This window comes from Rutidosis leptorrhynchoides, chromosome 10 (assembly GCF_046630445.1).
Source record: "Rutidosis leptorrhynchoides isolate AG116_Rl617_1_P2 chromosome 10, CSIRO_AGI_Rlap_v1, whole genome shotgun sequence".
Classification (NCBI taxonomy): Eukaryota; Viridiplantae; Streptophyta; class Magnoliopsida; order Asterales; family Asteraceae; genus Rutidosis; species Rutidosis leptorrhynchoides.
The window spans coordinates 331965703-331991541 of record NC_092342.1 but is presented as its reverse complement, the minus strand read 5'-3'; positions in this window follow the sequence as shown (position 1 = coordinate 331991541).

The following is a 25839-nucleotide window of genomic DNA, read 5'->3' as shown; positions in this document are numbered from 1 at the left end:
AGTTACGATGTGTTTACTTTGACGCATATATTGCGGGGAACCCAAATGCTATTTTACGCAATGGGTTAAGAAATTATTTTGACTCAATATATCCGAATATTGGACTTCGTGATTTAGAAAAAGCGGCTAACATGCAACATAAAGAAGCATGTTATGCTTACGGATTAGTAATGTTCGCTTCTCACCAAAGCGAGAACAAGAACATCGGGCTACAACTATTAAACAAAACGTTCCCACAAGTGACGGAGTCGGTAATTGGGGTAAGAAATGAGGTTTTTAGGTTATTACGAGACTGTTGGTCATTACGTAACCCTCGTCCCTTTGACGACGTTACAACACGCTGTCTTATCAACGGCCATAACGGTTATGTTCCACAAGACCAAGGATGGGAAGTAGTCCTAGTAAAACCAGAATGCATGACTTGTTTCTGGACGTATGAATTACGTGTCTTTATTGCCTTTGCTGAACGAATTGTGTACTAGCTAGAATTATCTTCACAACCATCTTGTATCAAATTTATTGTGTGCTATATTTCATGCTATATGTAAAATAAGCGGTATTGTAAGTTTGTAAAATATTGTGTAAAAGTTTGAACGCGAAATATTATTATAATCAGTTTTTCATATAGAATTGTAGTAGTTGAATTGTATATTAGCTACTAAGTATGAACTTAACGGGTAGGTACTACCCGAATTTAAACTTATAAAACGCTAATATGAAGAAAAAGCTTTTATAAATGAGTTCATATTATGCTACGAAATACTATTAACTGCTCTTAATATTCTGTATGATTAACTTGTTCCATTTGACTATTTTGAAGGAAATGGCACCGACTACTCGACACACCGTGAATATGAATGAAGAGGAATTCCGTACTTTTCTAGCTTCAAACATAGCCGTAGTACAGGCTGCGCTACATACCAACAATAACCTTGGATCTAGCAGTACAGGAAATCGTGTAGGATGCACCTACAAAGAATTCACTGCCTGCAAACCTTTGGAATTTGATGGAACCGAATGACCGATCGGATTGAAACGGTGGACCGAGAAGGTCGAATCGGTGTTTGCCATAAGTAAGTGTACTGAAGAGGAAAAAGTGAAGTACGCTACGCATACCTTCACAGGTTCTGCGTTAACATGGTGGAATACCTATCTAGAGCAAGTGGGACAAGATGATGCTTACGCACTACCGTGGTCAGCATTCAAACACTTGATGAACGAGAAGTACCGTCCCAGAACCGAGGTCAATAAGCTCAAGACAGAACTTAGAGGGTTACGAACCCAAGGATTTGATATTACCACGTACGAAAGACGATTCACAGAATTGTGCCTATTGTGTCCGGGAGCGTTCGAAGATGAGGAAGAGAAGATCGACGCGTTTGTGAAAGGATTACCGGAAAGAATCCAAGAAGATATAAGTTCACACGAGCCCGCCTCCATACAACAGGCATGTAGAATGGCTCACAAACTAGTGAACCAGATTGAGGAAAGAATTAAAGAACAGACGGCTGAAGAGGCCAATGTGAAGCAAGTCAAAAGAAAGTGGGAGGAAAACGGTGATAAGAATCACCAATACAACAACAACATCAATTACAATAATAATCGCAACAATTATCCCAACAATCGCAACATCAATCGCAACTACAACAAACGGCCCAACAACAACAACAACAAGAACAACAACAACAACAACAACAACAACAACAACAACAACAACAACAACAACAACTACAACAATCATCCCAATAACAATAACAACCGCAACAACAACAACAATCAGAAGCAGCTATGCCAAAGGTGTGAAAAGTATCACTCGGGATTCTGCACCAAATTTTGCAACAAGTGTAAAAGAAGTGGTCATAGCGCGGCGAAGTGTGAGGTCTACGGACCAGGGGTTAACAAAACGAAATGAACAAATGGTGTCGGAACGAGTAATGGCGGAGCAAGTAGTGTCGGAGCAAGTTATGCCAATGTAGTTTGTTATAAATGTGGAAAACCGGGCCACATTATTAGAAATTGCCCGAACCAGGAGAACACGAATGGACAAGGCCGCGGAAGAGTTTTCAATATTAATGCGGCAAAGGCACAGGAAGACCCGGAGCTTGTTACGGGTACGTTTCTTATTGACAATAAATCTGCTTACATTTTATTTGATTCGGGTGCGGATAGAAGCTATATGAGTAGAGATTTTTGTGCTAAATTAAGTTGTCCATTGACGCCGTTGGATAGTAAATTTTTACTCGAATTAGCAAACGGTAAATTAATTTCAGCAGATAATATATGCCGGAAACGAGAAATTAAACTGGGTAGCGAAATATTTAAGATTGATTTGATACCAGTAGAGTTAGGGAGTTTTGATGTAATAGTTGGCATGGACTGGCTGAAGAAGGTGAAAACAGAGATCGTATGTTATAAAAATGCAATTCGCATTGTACGAGAAGAAGGAGAACCCTTAATGGTGTACGGAGAAAAGGGCAACATGAAGCTACATCTTATTAGTAATTTGAAGGCACAAAAACTAATAAGAAAAGGTTGCTATGTTGTTCTAGCACACGTCGAGAAAGTACAAACTGAAGAAAAGAGCATCAATGATGTTCCCGTCGCAAAAAAATTTCCCGATGTATTTCCGAAAGAATTACCGGGACTACCTCCACATCGATCTGTTGAATTTCAAATAGATCTTGTACCAGGAGCTGCACCAATAGCTCGTGCTCCTTATAGACTCGCACCCAGCGAGATGAAAGAACTGCAAAGCCAACTTCAAGAACTATTAGAACGTGGTTTCATTCGACCAAGCACATCACCATGGGGAGCTCCTGTTTTGTTTGTCAAGAAGAAGGATGGTACATTTAGGTTGTGTATTGACTACAGAGAGTTGAACAAACTTACCATCAAAAACCGTTATCCACTGCCGAGAATTGACGACTTATTTGATCAACTACAAGGCTTGTCGGTTTATTCGAAGATCGATTTACGTTCTGGATATCATCAAATGCGAGTAAAGGAGGATGATATTCCAAAAACTGCTTTTAGGACGCGTTATGGTCATTACGAGTTTATGGTTATGCCGTTTGGATTGACTAACGCACCAGCTGTGTTCATGGACCTTATGAACCGAGTGTGTGGACCATACCTTGACAAGTTTGTCATTGTTTTCATTGATGACATACTTATTTACTCAAAGAATGACCAAGAACACGGTGAACATTTGAGAAAGGTGTTAGAAGTATTGAGGAAGGAAAAACTGTACGCTAAGTTTTCAAAGTGTGCATTTTGGTTGGAAGAAGTTCAATTCCTCGGTCACATAGTGAACAAAGAAGGTATCCAGGTGGACCCGGCAAAGATCGAAACCGTTAAAAAGTGGGAAACCCCAAAAACTCCGAAACACATACGCCAGTTTTTAGGACTAGCTGGTTACTACAGAAGGTTCATCCAAGACTTTTCCAGAATAGCAAAACCCTTGACTGCATTAACGCATAAAGGGAAGAAATTTGAATGGAATGATGAACAAGAGAAAGCGTTTCAGTTATTGAAGAAAAAGCTAACTACGGCACCTATATTGTCATTTCCTGAAGGGAATGATGATTTTGTGATTTATTGTGACGCATCAAAGCAAGGTCTTGGTTGTGTATTAATGCAACGAACGAAGGTGATTGCTTATGCGTCTAGACAATTGAAGATTCACGAACAAAATTATACGACGCATGATTTGGAATTAGGCGCGGTTGTTTTTGCATTAAAGACTTGGAGGCACTACTTATATGGGGTCAAAAGTATTATATATACCGACCATAAAAGTCTTCAACACATATTTAATCAGAAACAACTGAATATGAGGCAGCGTAGGTGGATTGAATTGTTGAATGATTACGACTTTGAGATTCGTTACCACCCGGGGAAGGCAAATGTGGTAGCCGATGCCTTGAGCAGGAAGGACAGAGAACCCATTCGAGTAAAATCTATGAATATAATGATTCATAATAACCTTACTACTCAAATAAAGGAGGAGCAACAAGGAGTTTTAAAAGAGGGAAATTTAAAGGATGAAATACCCAAAGGATCGGAGAAGCATCTTAATATTCGGGAAGACGGAACCCGGTATAGGGCTGAAAGGATTTGGGTACCAAAATTTGGAGATATGAGAGAAATGGTACTTAGAGAAGCTCATAAAACCAGATACTCAATACATCTTGGAACGGGGAAGATGTACAAGGATCTCAAGAAACATTTTTGGTGGCCGGGTATGAAAGCTAATGTTGCTAAATACGTAGAAGAATATTTGACGTGTTCTAAAGTCAAAGCTGAGCATCAGAAACCATCAGGTCTACTTCAACAACCCGAAATCCCGGAATGGAAATGGGAAAATATTACCATGGATTTCATCACTAAATTGCCAAGGACTGCAAGTGGTTTTGATACTATTTGGGTAATAGTTGATCGTCTCACCAAATCAGCACACTTCCTGCCAATAAGAGAAGATGACAAGATGGAGAAGTTAGCACGACTGTATTTGAAGGAAGTCGTCTCCAGACATGGAATACCAATCTCTATTATCTCTGATAGGGATGGCAGATTTATCTCAAGATTTTGGCAGACATTACAGCAAGCATTAGGAACTCGTCTAGACATGAGTATTGCCTATCATCTAGAAACTGATGGGCAGAGCGAAAGGACGATACAAACGCTTGAAGACATGCTACGAGCTTGTGTTATTGATTTCGGAAACAGTTGGGATCGACATCTACCGTTAGCAGAATTTTCCTACAACAACAGCTACCATTCAAGCATTGAGATGGCGCCGTTTGAAGCAATTTATGGTAGAAAGTGCAGGTCTCCAATTTGTTGGAGTGAAGTGGGGGATAGACAGATTACGGGTCCGGAGATAATACAAGAAACTACTGAGAAGATCATCCAAATTCAACAACGGTTGAAAACCGCCCAAAGTCGACAAAAGAGCTACGCCGACATTAAAAGAAAAGATATAGAATTTGAAATTGGAGAGATGGTCATGCTTAAGGTTGCACCTTGGAAAGGTGTTGTTCGATTTGGTAAACGGGGGAAACTAAATCCAAGGTACATTGGACCATTCAAGATTATAGATCGTGTCGGACCAGTAGCTTACCAACTGGAGCTACCTCAACAACTCGCGGCTATACATAACACTTTCTAAGTCTCAACTTTGAAGAAATGTTTTGCTAAAGAAGATCTCACTATTCCTTTGGACGAAATCCAAATCAATGAAAAACTTCAATTCATTGAAGAACCCGTCGAAATAATGGATCGTGAGGTTAAGAGACTTAAACAAAACAAGATACCGATTGTTAAGGTTCGATGGAATGCTCATAGAGGACCCGAGTTCACCTGGGAGCATGAAGATCAGATGAAGAAGAAATACCCGCATCTATTTCCAGAAGATTCGTCAACACCTTCAACAGCTTAAAATTTCGGGACGAAATTTATTTAACGGGTAGGTACTGTAGTGGCCCGAACTTTTCCATGTTTATATATATTAATTGAGATTGATATTTACATGATTAAATGTTTCCAACATGTTAAGCAATCAAACTTGTTAAGACTTGATTAATTGAAATAGGTTTCATATAGACAATTGACCACCCAAGTTGACCGGTGATTCACGAACGTTAAAACCTGTAACAACTATACGATGACATATATATGGTTATATATATAGTTAACATGATTTTATTATAAGTATGTATCTCATTAGGTATTTTAACAATGAGTCATATACATAAAAATGAGACTATTAATTTAAGAAACTCGAAAACGATATATATAACGATTATCGTTATAACAACGTCTTACTAGGTACATATGAATCATATTAAGATATTGATACACTTGGTTAATTATGTTAAATGATAAGTAAATATATTATTAAGTGTATTAACAATGAAATACATATGTAAAAATAAGACTACTAACTTAATGATTTCGAAACGAGACATATATGTAACGATTATCGTTGTAACGACATTTAACTGTATATATATCATACTAAGATATATTATATATCATGATATCATTATAATATAACAATTTAATATCTCATTTGTTATAATAAACAATGGGTTAACAACATTCAACAAAATTGTTAACCTAAAAGTTTCAAAATAAAGTTTACATGTAACGACTAACGATGACTTAACGACTCAGTTAAAATGTATATACATGTAGTGTTTTAATATGTATTCATACTGTAACAACCCAAACCAACCCGCGATTAAATTTACAAAATAAAAAAAAAATTTGCTGAACTGCCACCTGGCGCGGCGAGCCATATAGGCCGCGCGGCGCGCCAAACCTGACTGTCCGGAAAGTCTTTAAATGCGAAAATGTTTGACTAGTTCCCGACATATTTAGGCGTAACGCTTTTAACCCCATGTTCCATATATAAAAACTAGCACGTTCTATTAATAAAATTATGTTTATGAAGCGGGGCCCACATCGACCCAAATTACCCTTTAAGTATCAAAATACAATTTTCGACCATAAGACTTTTAATACAAAACAAAGCCGAGCATGGCGATTGGGGATACGCTACCCAATCCTAATAAATCCAAAAGCAAGCCTTCTACGCAAACTATGCAAGTCCTCAAATCCTCGCGCTTACCCGAGCCACCATCCGCATGCAATCTATAAAAAGAGTCAACAACGAGAGGGTAAGCTAACGCTTAGTGAATGATAATATACTACATACATATATATGTATAAAATGGACACGCCACAAAATAACAAATACCGCATACCGAAGCATCCATATATAAGGCACTACACTAAGCATACCGTACGATCTCTAAGCAACGAGCTAAAGATACAACAACAATATAAGTTCACCAACGACGATGTGAACAACGCCAAATAGCTACACCCGGAGGGTTAGCTACAACACAACAATACATTAATATATAACCATATAAACGAACAAGGTTAACACCTTAACCCAATACCGAGAACCAAATACCACAATGAAGATTGGTCGAACTACACGAGCCTTAGTAATCCGAAACCACACGAGATTACTATCTTCACAACATCGAGGTTGGCCGAACTACACGAGCCTTAGTAATCCGAAACCACACGAGATTACTACCTCAATAAGATGACCGAACTACACGAGTCACCATGAATCCGAACTACACGAGATTCATTTTTGATAAGATGACCGAACTACACGCGTCATCGTGAATCCGAACTACACGCGATTCACTTCTCCAACTCAAAACCCTTCGCCATTGGGGTTATATCATCCACATCACAACCACGTGTGAACGTGTACACACAAAATGTGTACCTCGCCAAAGGTGGTCAACCAAAACGCACAACCGTGCCAATTGGATCTAAACGCAAGTCTATCAAATCCACCTATTTGTGAAGTGAGCTCTATAACCGAGAACCACTTCACCCGACCCGCACCCATCCTATACATACATATGTACGTAGGATAATATCACTCACCTTGAAGTCTTGAAGAGTGCTTCCAAGTAATCCGCAAGTCGCCAATGGGAAATACCTAATCCATTATCACAATTACAACATTACACTTAGAGTGGATTCACAATTCAACCCAATTCAACCATTAGTGCAATTTCGACCCAAATGCACTTCCAAGCACAAACCGTGCCCAAACTAACCCATAATCACTAACACAAGTGAGAATGGTCCCAATATGCCAATTAAACTCGAACTCAAGTGTTAAACACGTGTCATACCCATTTTGACACTTAAACCCTAATTTTGACCCATAAAGGTCAAAATCTCATCCTTTACAAGTTTTGACACCTAAACACATTTAACTCGGTTCTATACTTCAACTTAATCCATTTTAAGTTTATAAACATCATTAAATCGCCAATTGGGTCATAATTACCACCGAACCCTAATTTGACCCAAAGTCACAATTAGTCAACCATAATACCCTAAATGGGTTCCAATACTTCAATAATCACTATACCTAGTGATTAAACTCCAAACCAAAGCCTAATCAAGGCCAAATCGTCATCCAACCCAAAACCCGCCAAGTGACAAGAATAACTAGTCACCATAAACCCATTTCATCACCTAAAAGGGTTACACAACAATTTAACTCAAAACCCTAACTTGAATATCAAATCAAATAAATGAAATTCGGAGTTTGAGCTTACCAATACCACCACAACGTAGCTAGGAACGAAAGGAACAACTTTAAAACCCGAGACTTTGAACGATTCGAGCTTCTTCTTCATCAAAACCTCAAATCTCTCTCTAGACCTCTCTCTCTCTCTAAGAATGGATGAAGATGATGAATGGATGTGAAATGATCCAAAGTTAGATCTAAACCAACTGATATGGCTCACAAATCCGGCCCCAAGTGAATTTACCAAATTACCCTTCATTTAAAATAATTAAAAACAAAGGATTCTGTCAGCGCGATTCGGCGCGGCGCGCACCAGACCCGCGCGGCGCGCAAGTAGTCAGTTTCAGGTTCTTTTGCTTTTTAACTAAATATAAATATTAAACGAAGCCCGTTCTCGTATGTCTTTTATAAACAAGTATACAAAATAAATATTCGGGTCTTACAACTCTCCCCCACTTAAACTCGATCACGTCCTCGTGATCCTCGTCACTTAACCAAACGAACCCCACTTACGGTCCTAAACATAAGTTCCAACCCGACTTTCCTAGGCAACTATTCTCATTGAAGCACCTTTAACACTAAAATCGTCATCCGCGATTTTCTCAAATCCACAATCCGAGCACTAAAACCATGCTCCTTCCCTAACATCGGGAAAACTCAACCAATCTCGTACCGAGATATAAATCCCTTAGCGTACTATTACAGAGTACAACGCTAAAAGCACCCAAGTCCCAACCTAAGGTCAACAACCCGAACCGATGAAGACCGATCCAAACGAATCCTTACGGATAACACCACTCAATAGACATCCCTTGTAGTGCGCAATACGACCAATACGCAACTACCGTAACCTCATAATCCAACGGTTAAAAACCGATAGCGCCCAAACGACTATGGAAACGCAAATCCCAAGGTGTACGAAATCAACCATCGTCACACCCGTAACAAACATGTGAGCGAAACACGGCTATCGCCTCACTAATCCCACAACATGGTCCTCACGACCCCACCATCGAAGTATAAAACGACCGATAGTTCCCGCAACATGGTCCTTACGACCCTACCATTGGTGTATCAAACAACCAATAGATCACACGACACGAAGGCTGGCCGAAAACACACGCGCCCTAGTGAATCCGAACTACACGCGACTCACTACCTTCACCACAACAACAATCGGGAATGGCCGAACTACACGCGCCATAGTGAATCCGAACTACACGAGAGTCACTATCCCGGAGGAATGACCGAACTACACGAGTCAATTGTGAATCCGAACTACACGAGACTCACTCCTCAATACAATGACCGAAACCACACGAGTCATTTGTGAATCCGAACTACACGAGATTCACTTCCACAACATCGAGGTTGGCCGAACTACACGAGCCTTAGTAATCCGAAACCACACGAGATTACTACCTCAATAAGATGACCGAACTACACGAGTCACCATGAATTCGAACTACACGAGATTCATTCCAATAAGATGACCGAACTACACGCGTCATCGTGAATCCGAAAACACACGCGATCCACAATCTCAACACAGGAATGGTACTCGCATTTCCCACCGGTACTCGCATTTCCCGATAGTGTTACACCATACCGACATAACACTACTCCCTTGATGAAGTCAGCGGACCCCGAAGGTCATGCTCCACCAATCACAACACCGGATGAAGTCAGCGGACCCGAAGATCATGCTTCACCGATCACAACACCGGATGAAGTCAGCGGACCCGAAGATCATGCTTCACCGATATAACACCACGCTCATGATGAAGTCAGCGGACCCCGAAGGTCATGCTCCATCAATCACGTATTCCTATGATGAAGTCAGCGGACCCTAAAGATCATGCTTCATCAAACAACCATACCATAATCAAGCAAGAACCACCTATACCAAACATAGGTACCAAACAATAATTCTCCACAAGAGAACCCGACACACACCTCCCTTAACCGGAGGATTTCACCTTGCTCGCCAAACACGTCCATTATCTCTCTACGAGATTTACCACGTTACCACCTCAGTGATGATTCAAATCCAAACCATAAGTACAATTTATCCGAAATTGTACTCTACCACAAATCGACCCAACCAGGTCTCGACAACATTTTCCGGATCTACCAATAGCATCATCCGAAATCTCACACTAAAACTTCCTCGTGCGGGAGTGTAACTCCCCCACTTAGAACCACGTTCCATATCCACAACTCGTACAACCGCACAATGCTACCACAGGTAGACTTTACCAACAATTGGGCTCACACGACCCATTACCACATCTTGCTCCAACCTTGAGCACACGAAGGATTTCAACCAACCCTTAAACACTTTGTACGAAAAGTGTACCGCAACACAATCGGAGTCGAACACCACGCTAGTAGGTATAAAAGAGGCACCTAATATCGCGTCATAAAGACTCCATTACCAACACACATCGAGCTTTAAAACACTCGATCTCAAGGGTTCCCACCAACCGACGAACCTCATGATTCGTCACTTCAACATCAAAGCGAACACGCGCTTAACAACCAAACACCAAAACCATTTCTGTGGCTTGGTAGAAACGTTTCCCAAATACTAAGGAATGCTTGGTTGCACCAAGTCTTACGCCATTCGCCCGTCAATCAAACATCAACATAGGGTACTTCCATTAGGAACGTCACCCATAGCATAACATGCACAACAAAGGCACGCAACTCAAACTCAAACGGCATTTGATAAATAATCAGAAGACATATTTATCAAAATTAAACGTACCTTAACGTCTCCTGGCCGCACCCGTCCCCGCTAACTTGGGACATCCCGACTTACGATGTCCTTCTTTTTGGCAATTGAAGCACACCATACCATCACCCTTTGGTACCGAACATTCCCAAGACTTGTGACCCCTCACGCCACAATTGTAACATCTAGCCGCACTAGAATCCGACATACCCGCTCGCGTACCACCCGTGCTCACACTCGGACCCTTAGCCCTCTTACTCGGAGCACCATAAGAAACGACCCTTCGCTCACTTGAAGGTTCACCCTTTTTCGATCGCGAATACGACTCGAAACCTCTAGCCAAGTCGAATAATTCCGAAAACGATTTCGCTTGACCCCGGCTAATTTTACTTTTCAAGTCATCATTCAAGGTCCGATAGAAATCTCCCATCAACAAACGATCATTCCCCAAATACTCCGGACAAAAACGAGCCTTCGCCATAAAGGTCGTCTTGAGAGTACTCAAATCCATAGATCCTTGTCGCAAATTTCGCAACTCATTACGCAATTCCCATAAATCGGCCGAAGTCCGGAACTCCTCGAAGAATTCCTCCTTAAAGTCGTCCCACGATAAAGCCATAAACGTCTCGCCACCGACAAGATCAATCTTACCATCCAACCAATCCCTTGCCCTACCCCGCAACAAACTCGTAGCGAGTCTCGTCTTTCTCTCGGGAGGGCAATCAATAGTACGGAAACACCCTTCGACGTCCGAAATCCAAGTTGTGCTTACCAAAGGATCCGGCTTTCCGTCATACATCGGGGGTTTAGTCCTCATGAAGCTCTTAAGATAACGCTCCATTTCACCACTACTTTGAAGTTCAGAATACCTCCTTTCCATTCTTTCTTCTAACGCACCCATTTGCTCCGCAACGGCGGCCGCAACCCTAGTGTTAAACTCCGCGTCATTCGCCTCGGTCTCGTTTCGCGTCGTCATTCTAAAGAATGCAAAACGATTAGTCCACGAACGTGTAAAACCGTACGCACGACACAGCCCCATCTTGCTAAACACTCATCGTACATCACTTGTTAGACACGATTTGCACCCGTAATAAGGTTTGCAAGTTCTTATTACGCACACATGCCGCATCGACTCGTTAGTACAACGACCGTCTCGCTCGATGATATACACAAACACAACCAAAATTCTACGCAGTACAAACACACGCGAGAATTATTATCACAACACAACAACATATTAATAATATCCGCATTACTAATATAAACGTTAGTCAACCTATAGCCAAGGCACTAATCAAACCCATTCCGACCCGTAATCCTACAAGTCCCGCAACAATTTAAGCACACACAAGTCTAAGTCTAGGCACCTATCTCAAGTCACCTAAATCCCTTAGACCATGCTCTGATACCACTTGTAACAACCCAAACCAACCCGCGATTAAATTTACAAAATAAAAAAAAAAAATTGCTGAACTGCCACCTGGCGCGGCGCGCCATATAGGCCGCGCGACGCGCCAAACCTGACTGTTCGGAAAGTCTTTAAATGCGAAAATGTTTGACTAGTTCCCGACATATTTAGGCGTAACGCTTTTAACCCCATGTTCCATATATAAAAACTAGCACGTTCTATTAATAAAATTATGTTTATGAAGCGGGGCCCACATCGACCCAAATTACCCTTTAAGTATCAAAATACAATTTTCGACCATAAGACTTTTAATACAAAACAAAGCCGAGCATGGCGATTGGGGATACGCTACCCAATCCTAATAAATCCAAAAGCAAGCCTTCTACGCCAACTATGCAAGTCCTCAAATCCTCGCGCTTACCCGAGCCACCATCCGCATGCAATCTATAAAAAGAGTCAACAACGAGAGGGTAAGCTAACGCTTAGTGAATGATAATATACTACATACATATATATGTATAAAATGGACACGCCACAAAATAACAAATACCGCATACCGAAGCATCCATATATAAGGCACTACACTAAGCATACCGTACGATCTCTAAGCAACGAGCTAAAGATACAACAACAATATAAGTTCACCAACGACGATGTGAACAACGCCAAATAGCTACACCCGGAGGGTTAGCTACAACACAACAATACATTAATATATAACCATATAAACGAACAAGGTTAACACCTTAACCCAATACCGAGAACCAAATACCACAATGAAGATTGGCCGAACTACACGAGCCTTAGTAATCTGAAACCACACGAGATTACTATCTTCACAACATCGAGGTTGGCCGAACTACACGAGCCTTAGTAATCCGAAACCACACGAGATTACTACCTCAATAAGATGACCTAACTACACGAGTCACCATGAATCCGAACTACACGAGATTCATTTTTGATAAGATGACCGAACTACACGCGTCATCGTGAATCCGAACAACACGCGATTCACTTCTCCAACTCAAAACCCTTAACCATTGGGGTTATATCATCCACATCACAACCACGTGTGAACGTGTACACACAAAATGTGTACCTCACCAAAGGTGGTCAACCAAAACGCACAACCGTGCCAATTGGATCTAAACGCAAGTCTATCAAATCCACCTATATGTGAAGTGAGCTCTATAACCGAGAACCACTTCACCCGACCCGCACCCATCCTACACATACATATGTACGTAGGATAATATCAATCACCTTGAAGTCTTGAAGAGTGCTTCCAAGTAATCCTCAAGTCGCCAATGGGAAATACCTAATCCATTATCACAATTACAACATTACACTTAGAGTGGATTCACAATTCAACCCAATTCAACCATTAGTGCAATTTCGACCCAAATACACTTCCAAGCACAAACCGTGCCCAAACTAACCCATAATCACTAACACAAGTGAGAATGGTCCCAATATGCCAATTAAACTCGAACTCAAGTGTTAAACACGTGTCATACCCATTTTGACACTTAAACCCTAATTTTGACCCATAAAGGTCAAAATCTCATCCTTTACAAGTTTTGACACCTAAACACATTTAACTCAGTTCTATACTTCAACTTAATCCATTTTAAGTTTATAAACATCATTAAATCGCCAATTGGGTCATAATTACCACCGAACCCTAATTTGACCCAAAGTCATAATTAGTCAACCATAATACCCTAAATGGGTTCCAATACTTCAATAATCACTATACCTAGTGATTAAACTCCAAACCAAAGCCTAATCAAGGCCAAATCGTCATCCAACCCAAAACCCGCCAAGTGACAAGAATAACTAGTCACCATAAACCCATTTCATCACCTAAAAGGGTTACACAACAATTTAACTCAAAACCCTAACTTGAATATCAAATCAAATAAATGAAATTCGGAGTTTGAGCTTACCAATACCACCACAACGTAGCTAGGAACGAAAGGAACAACTTTAAAACCCGAGACTTTGAACGATTCGAGCTTCTTCTTCACCAAAACCTCAAATCTCTCTCTAGACCTCTCTCTCTCTAAGAATGGATGAAGATGATGAATGGATGTGAAATGATCCAAAGTTAGATCTAAACCAACTGATATGGCTCACAAATCCGGCCCCAAGTGAATTTACCAAATTACCCTTCATTTAAAATAATTAAAAACAAAGGATTCTGTCAGCGCGATTCGGCGCGGCGCGCACCAGACCCGCGCGGCGCGCAAGTAGTCAGTTTCAGGTTCTTTTGCTTTTTAACTAAATATAAATATTAAACGAAGCCCGTTCTCGTATGTCTTTTATAAACAAGTATACAAAATAAATATTCGGGTCTTACACATACACTTTTGAAAGACTTCAAGACACTTATCAAAATACTTCTACTTAACAAAAATGCTTACAATTACATCCTCGTTCAGTTTCATCAACAATTCTACTCGTATGCACCCGTATTCGTACTCGTACAATACACAGCTTTTAGATGTATGTACTATTGGTATATACACTCCAATGATCAGCTCTTAGAAGCCCATGTGAGTCACCTAACACATGTGGGAACCATCATTTAGCAACTAGCATGAAATATCTCATAAAATTACAAAAATATGAGTAATCATTCATGACTTATTTACATGAAAACAAAATTACATATCCTTTATATCTAATCCATACACCAACGACCAAAAACACCTACAAACACTTTCATTCTTCAATTTTCTTCATCTAATTGATCTCTCTCAAGTTCTATCTTCAAGTTCTAAGTGTTCTTCATAAATTCTAAAAGTTCTAGTTTCATAAAATCAAGAATACTTCCAAGATTGCAAGTTTACTTCCAAGTTTTCTAAATCCATTCCAAGTAATCATCCAAGATCAAGAAACCTTTGTTACTTACAGTAGGTTATCTTTCTAATACAAGGTAATAATCATATTCAAACTTTAATTCAATTTCTATAACTATAACAATCTTATTTCGAGTGGAAATCTTACTTGAAATTGTTTTCGTGTCATGATTATGCTTCAAGAACTTTCAAGCCATCCAAGGATCCTTTGAAGCTAGATCTATTTTTCTCATTTCCAGTAGGTTTATCCAAGGAACTTGAGGTAGTAATGATGTTCATAACATCATTCGATTCATACATATAAAGCTATCTTATTCGAAGGTTTAAACTTGTAATCACCAGAACATAGTTTAGTTAATTCTAAACTTGTTCGCAAATAAAAGTTAATCCTTCTAACTTGACTTTTAAAATCAACTAAACACATGTTCTATATCTATATGATATGCTAACTTAATGATTTAAAACCTGGAAACACGAAAAACACCGTAAAACCGGATTTACGCCGTCGTAGTAACACTGCGGGCTGTTTTGGGTTAGTTAATTAAAAACTATGATAAACTTTGATTTAAAAGTTGTTATTCTGGGAAAATAATTTTTATTATGAACATGAAACTATATCCAAAAATTATGGTTAAACTCAAAGTGGAAGTATGTTTTCTAAAATGTTCATCTAGACGTCGTTCTTTCGACTGAAATGACTACCTTTACAAAAATGACTTGTAACTTATTTTTTTGACTATAAACCTATACTTTTTCTGTTTAGATTCATAAAATATAGTTCAATATGAAACCATAGCAATTTTATTCACTCAAAACGGATTTAAAATGAAGAAGTTATGGGTAAAACAAGATTGGATACTTTTTCTCATTTTAGCTACGTGAAAATTGGTAACAAATCTATTCCAACCATAACTTAATCAACTTGTATTGTATATTATGTAATCTTGAGATACCATAGACACGTATACAATGTTTCGACCTATCATGTCGACACATCTATATATATTTCGGAACAACCATAGACACTCTATATGTGAATGTTGGAGTTAGCTATACAGGGTTGAGGTTGATTCCAAAATATATATAGTTTGAGTTGTGATCAATACTGAGATACGTATACACTGGGTCGTGGATTGATTCAAGATAATATTTATCGATTTATTTCTGTATATATAACTATGGACAACTAGTTGTAGGTTACTAACGAGGACAGCTGACTTAATAAACTTAAAACATCAAAATATATTAAAAGTGTTGTAAATATATTTTGAACATACTTTGATATATATGTATATATTGTTATAGGTTCGTGAATCGACCAGTGGCCAAGTCTTACTTCCCGACGAAGTAAAAATCTGTGAAAGTGAGTTATAGTCCCACTTTTAAAATCTAATATTTTTGGGATGAGAATACATGCAGGTTTTATAAATGATTTACAAAATAGACACAAGTACGTGAAACTACATTCTATGGTTGAATTATCAAAATCGAATATGCCCCTTTTTATTAAGTCTGGTAATCTAAGAATTAGGGAACAGACACCCTAATTGACGCGAATCCTAAAGATAGATCTATTGGGCCCAACAAGCCCCATCTAAAGTACCGGATGCTTTAGTACTTCGAAATTTATATCATATCCGAAGGGTGTCCCGGAATGATGGGGATATTCTTATATATGCATCTTATTAATGTCGATTACCAGGTGTTCACCATATGAATGATTTTTATCTCTATGTATGGGATGTGTATTGAAATATGAAATCTTGTGGTCTATTGTTACGATTTGATATATATAGGTTAAACCTATAACTCACCAACATTTTTGTTGACGTTTAAAGCATGTTTATTCTCAGGTGAATACTAAGAGCTTCCGCTGTTGCATACTAAAATAAGGACAAGATTTGGAGTCCATGTTTGTATGATATTGTGTAAAAACTGCATTCAAGAAACTGATTTCGATGTAACATATTTGTATTGTAAACCATTATGTAATGGTCGTGTGTAAACAGGATATTTTAGATTATCATTATTTGATAATCTACGTAAAGCTTTTTAAACCTTTATTTATGAAATAAAGGTTATGGTTTATTTTAAAAATGAATGCAGTCTTTGAAAAACGTCTCATATAGAGGTCAAAACCTCGCAACGAAATCAATTAATATGGAACGTTTTTAATCAATAAGAACGGGACATTTCACTGCAGGTTATGAGGCGCGTCGCGCCTCATTCTTGCGAGTCGCGCATTAAGGCTGGCCAGCAGGTACTGCTTTGTAATTAAATAAAATAAGTTGGGGGATATTTTTGCAATAATGCATGGACGAATTTGGACTGAAATTAGATCCCAAATCAGTCACTTATCCATTTTCATTCATCTTCAACACTTTCCAACTAGTGAGAGAAAGTTTAGAGATAGAGAGAGCTTGAATTTGAGGAAGAAGGAGATCACTTACACCTCCATTTGAAGTTCAATCCGAGTGTAGCTGCTACCTAGCCTTGTTCTACACTTGTAGTAAGCCCTAAATCAGAATTTGTGTGTTTAATTTTGTGTTTGGGATAGGGTTTGGGTTGGTGATGAGTCTAAGACCAACTTTCTTGTGAAATTAGGGTTCTTGAGGTGTAAATGGGTTGTGTGTGAACCTTTTTTGGTAACTTAGGGTTTTGAGTGACGAATTTGGAAGACTTAACTATTGCATGAACTTGATTATCACTAGAACAATTGTAAGCTTGTGATATTGTTACATGTGTGAAGTTGGTTTTGGGTGAAAAACCCTCAATTTGTGTTACAATGGGTTTAGTGTTAAAATGGGTCAAAGAGTACTTCAAGTACTTGACCTTGAGTCTTAAATTGGTGAAATTGAGTCATAATCACTAGTCACTAGTGATTAGGTGTGTAAAGGTCTTGATTTGACCTAGTTTAATGTTTAAAGTGCAAATTTGGGACAAAATTCCACTTGTGTATTTTGGGTCTAGCTATTAGTGTTCATGGCTTGATGTTATGATCAATGCTAGGTGAATTGCTTTCGGATTACTCGTGAGGCTCTAGCTTGTGTTTAGCTCATCAAAGTGATAAAGGTGAGTGGAGTATTTATATGTGCATGTATATAAGTTGTTTGCTTGCGGGTGTTGTGGCGAGTGATATCAGGGCGTGGGGATTCACTCTTTGTCGACCACTTGATGCAAAGTGGTAAAATTTATCCGTAAGGATTTTGCTTTTTGTCGGTCACGTTTGCAATTGTGACATGTGGCGAGTGCTTTCGTAAGAATTCACTCTTTGTCGGCCACTTGCGGGAATGTGGTAAGTGCCACCTAAGGGTTTCGCTTTTTGTCGGCCACATTCGTGTGTACGTGGTAGTGCTTTCCGGAAGACACTTTTGTCGGCCACATACATGTGTTGGATAGTGTTATATCATTCGATGACTGGCACTATTGCGTATGGTTAACCATATTTGTGTGTTTGTAGTGTAGCATATTATATTGTGATTGTATGCGTTTGTGATGCTAGCTTGTATGTGGTTATGTGTAAGTGGTGCAAGTAAGTAAGTAAGTTATGTATGTATGCATATAAGTATTGCACTCACTAAGCATGTACCTTACTCCCTCGTTGTTTATCTTTTTATAGATTCAAGCACCGAAAGGGTTAAGGGTAAGGCTTTGGAGCAGCTTCAAAATGGGATTTGCTTTTGGTAGTTTTCCCGGATGGTCATGCTCTGTTTTGGGTCAAATTATTGTATTTTGGGTCGAAGTAAACATTTAGCATTTTATGGGTCGTGAAGTACCAGTTGTCGGAAAATGTAACACCGTACTTTTTTTTTTTTAAATAACACAGAAGAAGTCTTGTTTACAAAATAAGCCCTTACGTACAAACATAAACATAATTATTACAACTTCATTCATAAATACATTGTTATCAAAAACCGGTGTTACGTTAATATTCGATTTCATATAGACAACATCAGAATTCTAGATTTGTCGAACACAATCCAACACGACCATCTTCTCCCATGACCACGAAAGCAAAAACCTACAACCTGCAAGGGGGAAGGTGGAGGGGTTAGCACGAATCTAAGTGATTGGACTAATCTAACAGCTAAAGCATACAGGTACGATCACTAGAACACGCATCATCAAATTAATCGGACAGTTAATCACATAACCACTAGAACATGTAGAAACAGAGCAATCTACCATTAGCATATAACATAAAAAGTAATATCATACAATAGTCAACAATCAACTAAATCCAAAGACCACCAAAGCAATAAAACATCTACAACAACGGTCAATCCAAAGCAACCGTCTGGGTAATCTGAAGCAACCCCTTGAGAGACTCGGCGGCCTGGCCCGGCCAACGACCCTAGTTGACCGGACTAGAGTCTACCGACAACTCATAACTCTGTATCACTAGTATAAGTCTTCCACACACGACGAACGCGTGATTCTGACTTATACTAATCATACAACATCAATGAGCCCAACCTGATCAGAAGCAAGGTTGATCTCTCCCGACCTGATCAGAAGCAAGGTCGGTCAAACAAACGCGCAAGGAAACAGTCCATAACACATAACAACATAGGTTCGAAGCATAACAAATAGGTCAACGGTCTAGGTCATATTACTATATGCCTTAACGACTAGATTAACCCACTCACCGAAAACCAGCACAAGAAGTACTCAGAGGTCTTATATTTCCGAGTCTTCACTTCTCCTGATCACCTAGAAACATCATAAACAAAGTCAGTATAGTGTTCTAATCAATAATATAATTGATAAATACTATAAACTAGGTCATATTATCATATATTCATCATATTATAAGTCTACAACATAAACTCAGTCAATAACGACACCAAACGAGTACAGAACAAGACATACACAATAAAATCCCTTCTTCTGACCAAAATAAAGTTTGATCTAGCTTTTTAAAACCTTATCATTGGATATTAAATTTCAATACGAGTCCAACGATAGTTTATTCATCGAAAACAGAGTTACGGTTTGAAAGTTACAGCCTTTTCAATTTTACCAAAAACTGACCAGTGCTCACTCGCGCGGACAAGACCTCACTCGTGCGAGTGAGTCCTCAACTGCGTGGTTAAGCCTCAAAAGTGTGGTCACTCGTACGAGTGACCTGTCGGAAGTGTGGGAGCTGTTAGAACATTCCAGCTCGCTGATTTTTGCCATTTTGGCCCAAAAACTCGATTTTTGCAAGATCTAACACCAAAACCACTCCCAAAACATCATTCAAACTATATAAAACATATTTCTAACATCAATTGAACATATCAAACACATTAAGATCAAGAATTAAGTAAAATCTAACCAAAACCCATAAGAACACAAAAACCCAATTAGCAACAAGATTAATACATGAATCTGTGAATTACTTACCTTGTGTTGATCACGAAATTACTAGGAATCTGAATCTACAACTTGTTTAAATTAATTTTAACAAGATCAAGAGCTAGGGTTTGAGATTATGAACAAGATGAGAGTGTAAGAGTGTGGGTCTGGTTAGGTAAAAATGGCTAGAAGTGTCCATAACACTTACATAAATGAGTGTTAAACCTATACCTCATATCACACATGTATTTATTAGTTATCTGATATCTTTCGTACATTATTAGGTGGTCCTAACGAGGTCCAAATTAAATAAACAAACCTGTTCTGTAACCCTTATCATGAACTGGTCTCAACTAAACAATGAAATAACCACAAACACATAATTAATTAAATCACAAATTAACACCATACTAAGGTAATTTGATCATTTCCACCTAGGCCCGATCTCAGTGTGTTACAAATCTACCCCCTTAAAGAGATTCTGTCCTCAGAATCTGGTCAAAGTCGTAGGTCACGACAAAAATACTATCAACTACCAGTCACACAACACATAACAACATCTAATCAAGTAGTCACCTAACCTAATTCTCGTCTTATCTTATTGAAACTTCCGCATGATCTACCAAAATGTGCTTACGTTGGCCAGACGTAATACATTATCATAGATCACGTCTCCATTTCAGTTAAGAAAAACTAAGAAACCTTAATCCATCTCTATCACTACAGCTAACACTACCTCAAATCACCTATCACTAAACAGATTACATCATCTACATAACATACTAAACACGCATTCCTGAAATCAAAAGCAACAACAAAGTTAGTCTGAACATACCAGTGTTTAAGTCTTCTGACACAACATCAGTATCTGCTACCATCTGATAAGCTCTAGCTATAGCCGTGGGAGGACCTTTTCTCTTCTGTCCTACTGATGCGGTAGATCTACCAACAGACGCCGACTGCACCCCAGACCCTGCCCCGGAACTCCCTCTACCCGCTGCCGGACACTGCACTGACCTATGAACTTCCTTATGACAATTCCAGCATACATTGCTTCCGAAAGAACATTGTTGAACATCATGTCCCACTATACCACACCTTAGACACCTTTTCGTACCTGGAGAACACTGTCCACTGTGGTAAGATCTGCACGAGTTACACCACTCTTTCTGTACAGAACCTGACCCACTCGTACTCGAAACTTCCCTCGTACTGGACCCAGTTGACTTTCTTGATTTCAGACTGGACTGATAACTGGATTGACCTTCCGACCTCTTCCCATAAGAACCACTCCCCACTCCCGTACTCCATGCGGCTTTAACATCACCCTCTATCGCTTTAGCTATCTCAAAAGCTTGCGATAAAGAAGAAGCAAATCTAAACATTGACCGATACTCCGGCTTAATAACTCTAATAAAATGCTGAATTTTATCTTTATCATGCGGTACCCACTGTTGGCAAAACCTTAACTTAGAGGTGAAGTCCAAAATAACATCATCAATCGTCATATCATCAGTCATTCTCATCCCCAAAAACTCAGTTTTCAATTTCTCCAGATCATATTCTGAACAATACTGCTCACGAACCTTGGCATGAAACTACTCCCATGACACTTGACTTAGTTGTTCCTTTGATAAATGACCGGTGATGGAGTCCCACCACTCCATTGCTCGCCCTTTGAACAATCGACTGGCATATAACACTCTCAACTCTGGCTCGCACTGACAAGCATCTAATGCTCTTTCCACTTCCCTGAGCCAATTTAGAGTCTCAGTCGGGTCGGTTTTACCAGTATACTCTGAAGGTTGACAATTAAGAAAGTCCTTATACGAGCACTTCTTCTTTTCAAACATCGGTGGTTGGAAGAATGGTGTCTGAAATGGGTACATCACTTGATTCGGAAGTAGTGGATTGAACTGAGATGGTATCTGGTACCGAGGTGGCACATACTGTTGTTGAGAAATGTTTCCAAACTGTGGGTAAACACTTGGAGGAAAGCTTTGATTTATTGCTGTGGTGTTAGAATGCGATATCACTTGTTGTTCAAGCTCTTTGATCCTATCTTGAGCATCTTTCAACTGACTCTGAAGCTCTAACACTTCTTCTGATACTTCTTCTTCTGATACATGACCGTCTTCATCAGGAGCTCTAAAGTTTTCGGAGGCATTGGGGGTAGCGTCTTGATTACCTGACATATCTGCACTACCACAACATCTTACACAAACGCTTAGTAGATAACCGGTTAGTACCTATCAACTAACACATAAAAGCTCCTACATTCACTTAACCCATCCCCTTTGTGTTATGTTCGACAAGATCCACTCAAGGTTTGGGAACATGACATTCAAGTACAATGTCGATGCGGTCAAACCTATGCTCTGATACCAAGTTGTAACACCGTACTTTTTTTTTAAATAACACAGAGGAAGTCTTGTTTACAAAATAAGCCCTTACGTACAAACATACACATAATTATTACAACTTCATTCATAAATACATTGTTATCAAAAATCGGTGTTACGTTAATATTCAATTTCATATAGACAACATCAGAGTTCTAGATTTGTCGAACACAACCCAACACGACTATCTTCTCCCATGACCACAAAAGCAAAAACCTACAACCCGCAAGGGGGAAAGGTGGATGGGTTAGCACGAAGCTAAGTGAATGGACTAATCTAACAGCTAAAGCATACAGGTACAATCACTAGAACACGCATCATCAAATTAATCGGACAGTTAATCACATAACCGCTAGAACATGCAGAAACAGAGCAATCTACCATTAGCATATAACATAAAAAGCAATATCATACAATAGTCAACAATCAACTAAATCCAAAGACCACCAAAGCAATAAAACATCTACAACAATGGTCAATCCAAAGCAACTGTCTGAGTAATCCGAAGCAACCCCTTGAGAGACTCGGCGGCCTAGCCGGGCCAACGACCCTAGTTGATCGGACTAGAGTCTACCGAAAACTCACAACTCTGTATCACTAGTATAAGTCTTCTACACGCGACGAAAGCGTGATTCTGACTTATACTGATCATACAACATCAATGAGCCCAACCTGATCAGAAGCAAGGTTGATCTCTCCCGACCTGATCAGAAGCAAGGTCGGTCAAACAAACGCGCGAGGAAACAGTCCATAACACATAACAACATAGGTTCGAAGCATAACAACTAGGTCAACGGTCTAGGTCATGTTACTATATGCCTTAACAACTAGATTAACCCACTCACCGAAAACCAGCACAAGAAGTACTCAGAGGTCTTATATTTCTGAGTCTTCACTTCTCCTGATCACCTGGAAACATCATAAACAAAGTCAGTATAATGTTCTAATCAATAATATAATTGATAAATACTATAAACTAGGTCATATTATCATATATTCATCATATTATAAGTCTACAACATAAACTCAGTCAATAACGACACCAAACGAGTACAGAACAAGACATACACAATAAAATCCCTTCTTCTGACCAAAATAAAGTTTGATATAGCTTTTTAAAACCTTATCATTGGATAGTAAATTTCAAGACGAGTCCAACGATAGTTTATTCATCGAAAACGGAGTTACGGTTTGAAAGTTACAGCTTTTTCAATTTTACCAAAAACTGACCAGTACTCACTCGCGCGAACGAGACCTCACTCGTGCGAGTGAGTCCTCAACCGCGTGGTTGAGCCTCAAACGCGTGGTCACTCGTATGAGTGACCTTTCGGAAGTGTGGGAGCTGTTAGAACATTTCAGCTCGCTGATTTTTGCCATTTTGGTCCAAAAACTCGATTTTTGCAAGATCTAACACCAAAACCACTCACAAAACATCATATAAACTATATAAAACATATTTCTAACATCAATTGAACATATCAAACACATTAAGATCAAGAATTAAGTAAAATCTAACCAAAACCCATAAGAACACAAAACCCAATTAGCAACAAGATTAATACATGAATCTGTGAATTACTTACCTTGTGTTGATCACGAAATCACTAGGAATCTGAATCTACAACTTGTTTATATTAATTTTAACAAGATCAAGAGCTAGGGTTTGAGATTATGAACAAGATGAGAGCGTAAGAGTGTGTGTCTAGTTAGGTAAAAATGGCTAGAAGTGTCCAGAACACTTACATAAATGAGTGTTAAACCTATACCTCATATCACACAGGTATTTATCAGTTATCTGATATCTTTCGTACATTATTAGGCGGTCCTAACGAGGTCCAAATTAAATAAACAAACCTGTTCTGTAACCCTTGTCACGAACTGGTCTCAACTAAACAATGAACTAACCACAAACACATAATTAATTAAATCACAAATTAACACCATACTAAGGTAATTTGATCATTTCCACCTAGGCCCGATCTCAGGGTGTTACAGAAAAACTTATGAAATCGTTGTATGTTGTGTAAACTTGTTAAGCAGGTTTTCGGAAGCATTAGGACTTGTTCAAAGTTGAAAATTTTGTTTAAAACTTATAATAAAATGTAGCTGACAAATTTGTGTTAATGCGCGCCGCGCAAGTATGCGCATGTCGCGCAGTATAATGGAAAAGTGGTAACAGTAACTGATCTAGTTTTTAATTGGAAGAGGTGTCTGATTCCATTTCTATTAAAACAGACCAATTTTAGGATTAAATGAAAAGAAACAACAATTTTACTTACCGAATTAAGAATTATACAAAAACAGATCATTAAATAGAAAATAAATAGATCCTTAATTTCTATATAAAGGACTTCTTATTATTAACGTCATTTCTTATAAGAACAAAACGTAATAGATACATACGTAATTGTTATCATCTGTTGAATATTCAACAAAAAGATATTTTGCCCATAGAAAATACGCACTGATTGTTGTCCATTTGCAAAGGCCATGAGTTGAAAAATTTGCATGTGCAAATTGCTAAAGTGTTTGTACCATAACTGTTATCCTACCAAAGAAAATACTTCATAAAAGAAATGTTTAGACCACAAGTTGATCAATAATATTATGATGTTCAAAATGAAATAAGACTGTTAGTTTTTATATCCATAAAATAACTTAATCATATCTGTAACATTTAAAAATATATTTCTAAATCTACGAATTTACAAAGAGAATAAGACAATATTTGACGTGTTGGAGGCAACATAATTTGAACTAACGTTCATGGCACTAACACAAACAAATATTTTGGTGAGTTGAATGCAATAAGCCTTCTTTACACTTTACTAGTACCGAGTATATATTATTTTAATATTTTTATCTCCTTCACAATTTTTACGTAATTTCAATTATATTTTAACATATCGCTCAACACGTCACTTAACAAACCACCCTACTACTCACCA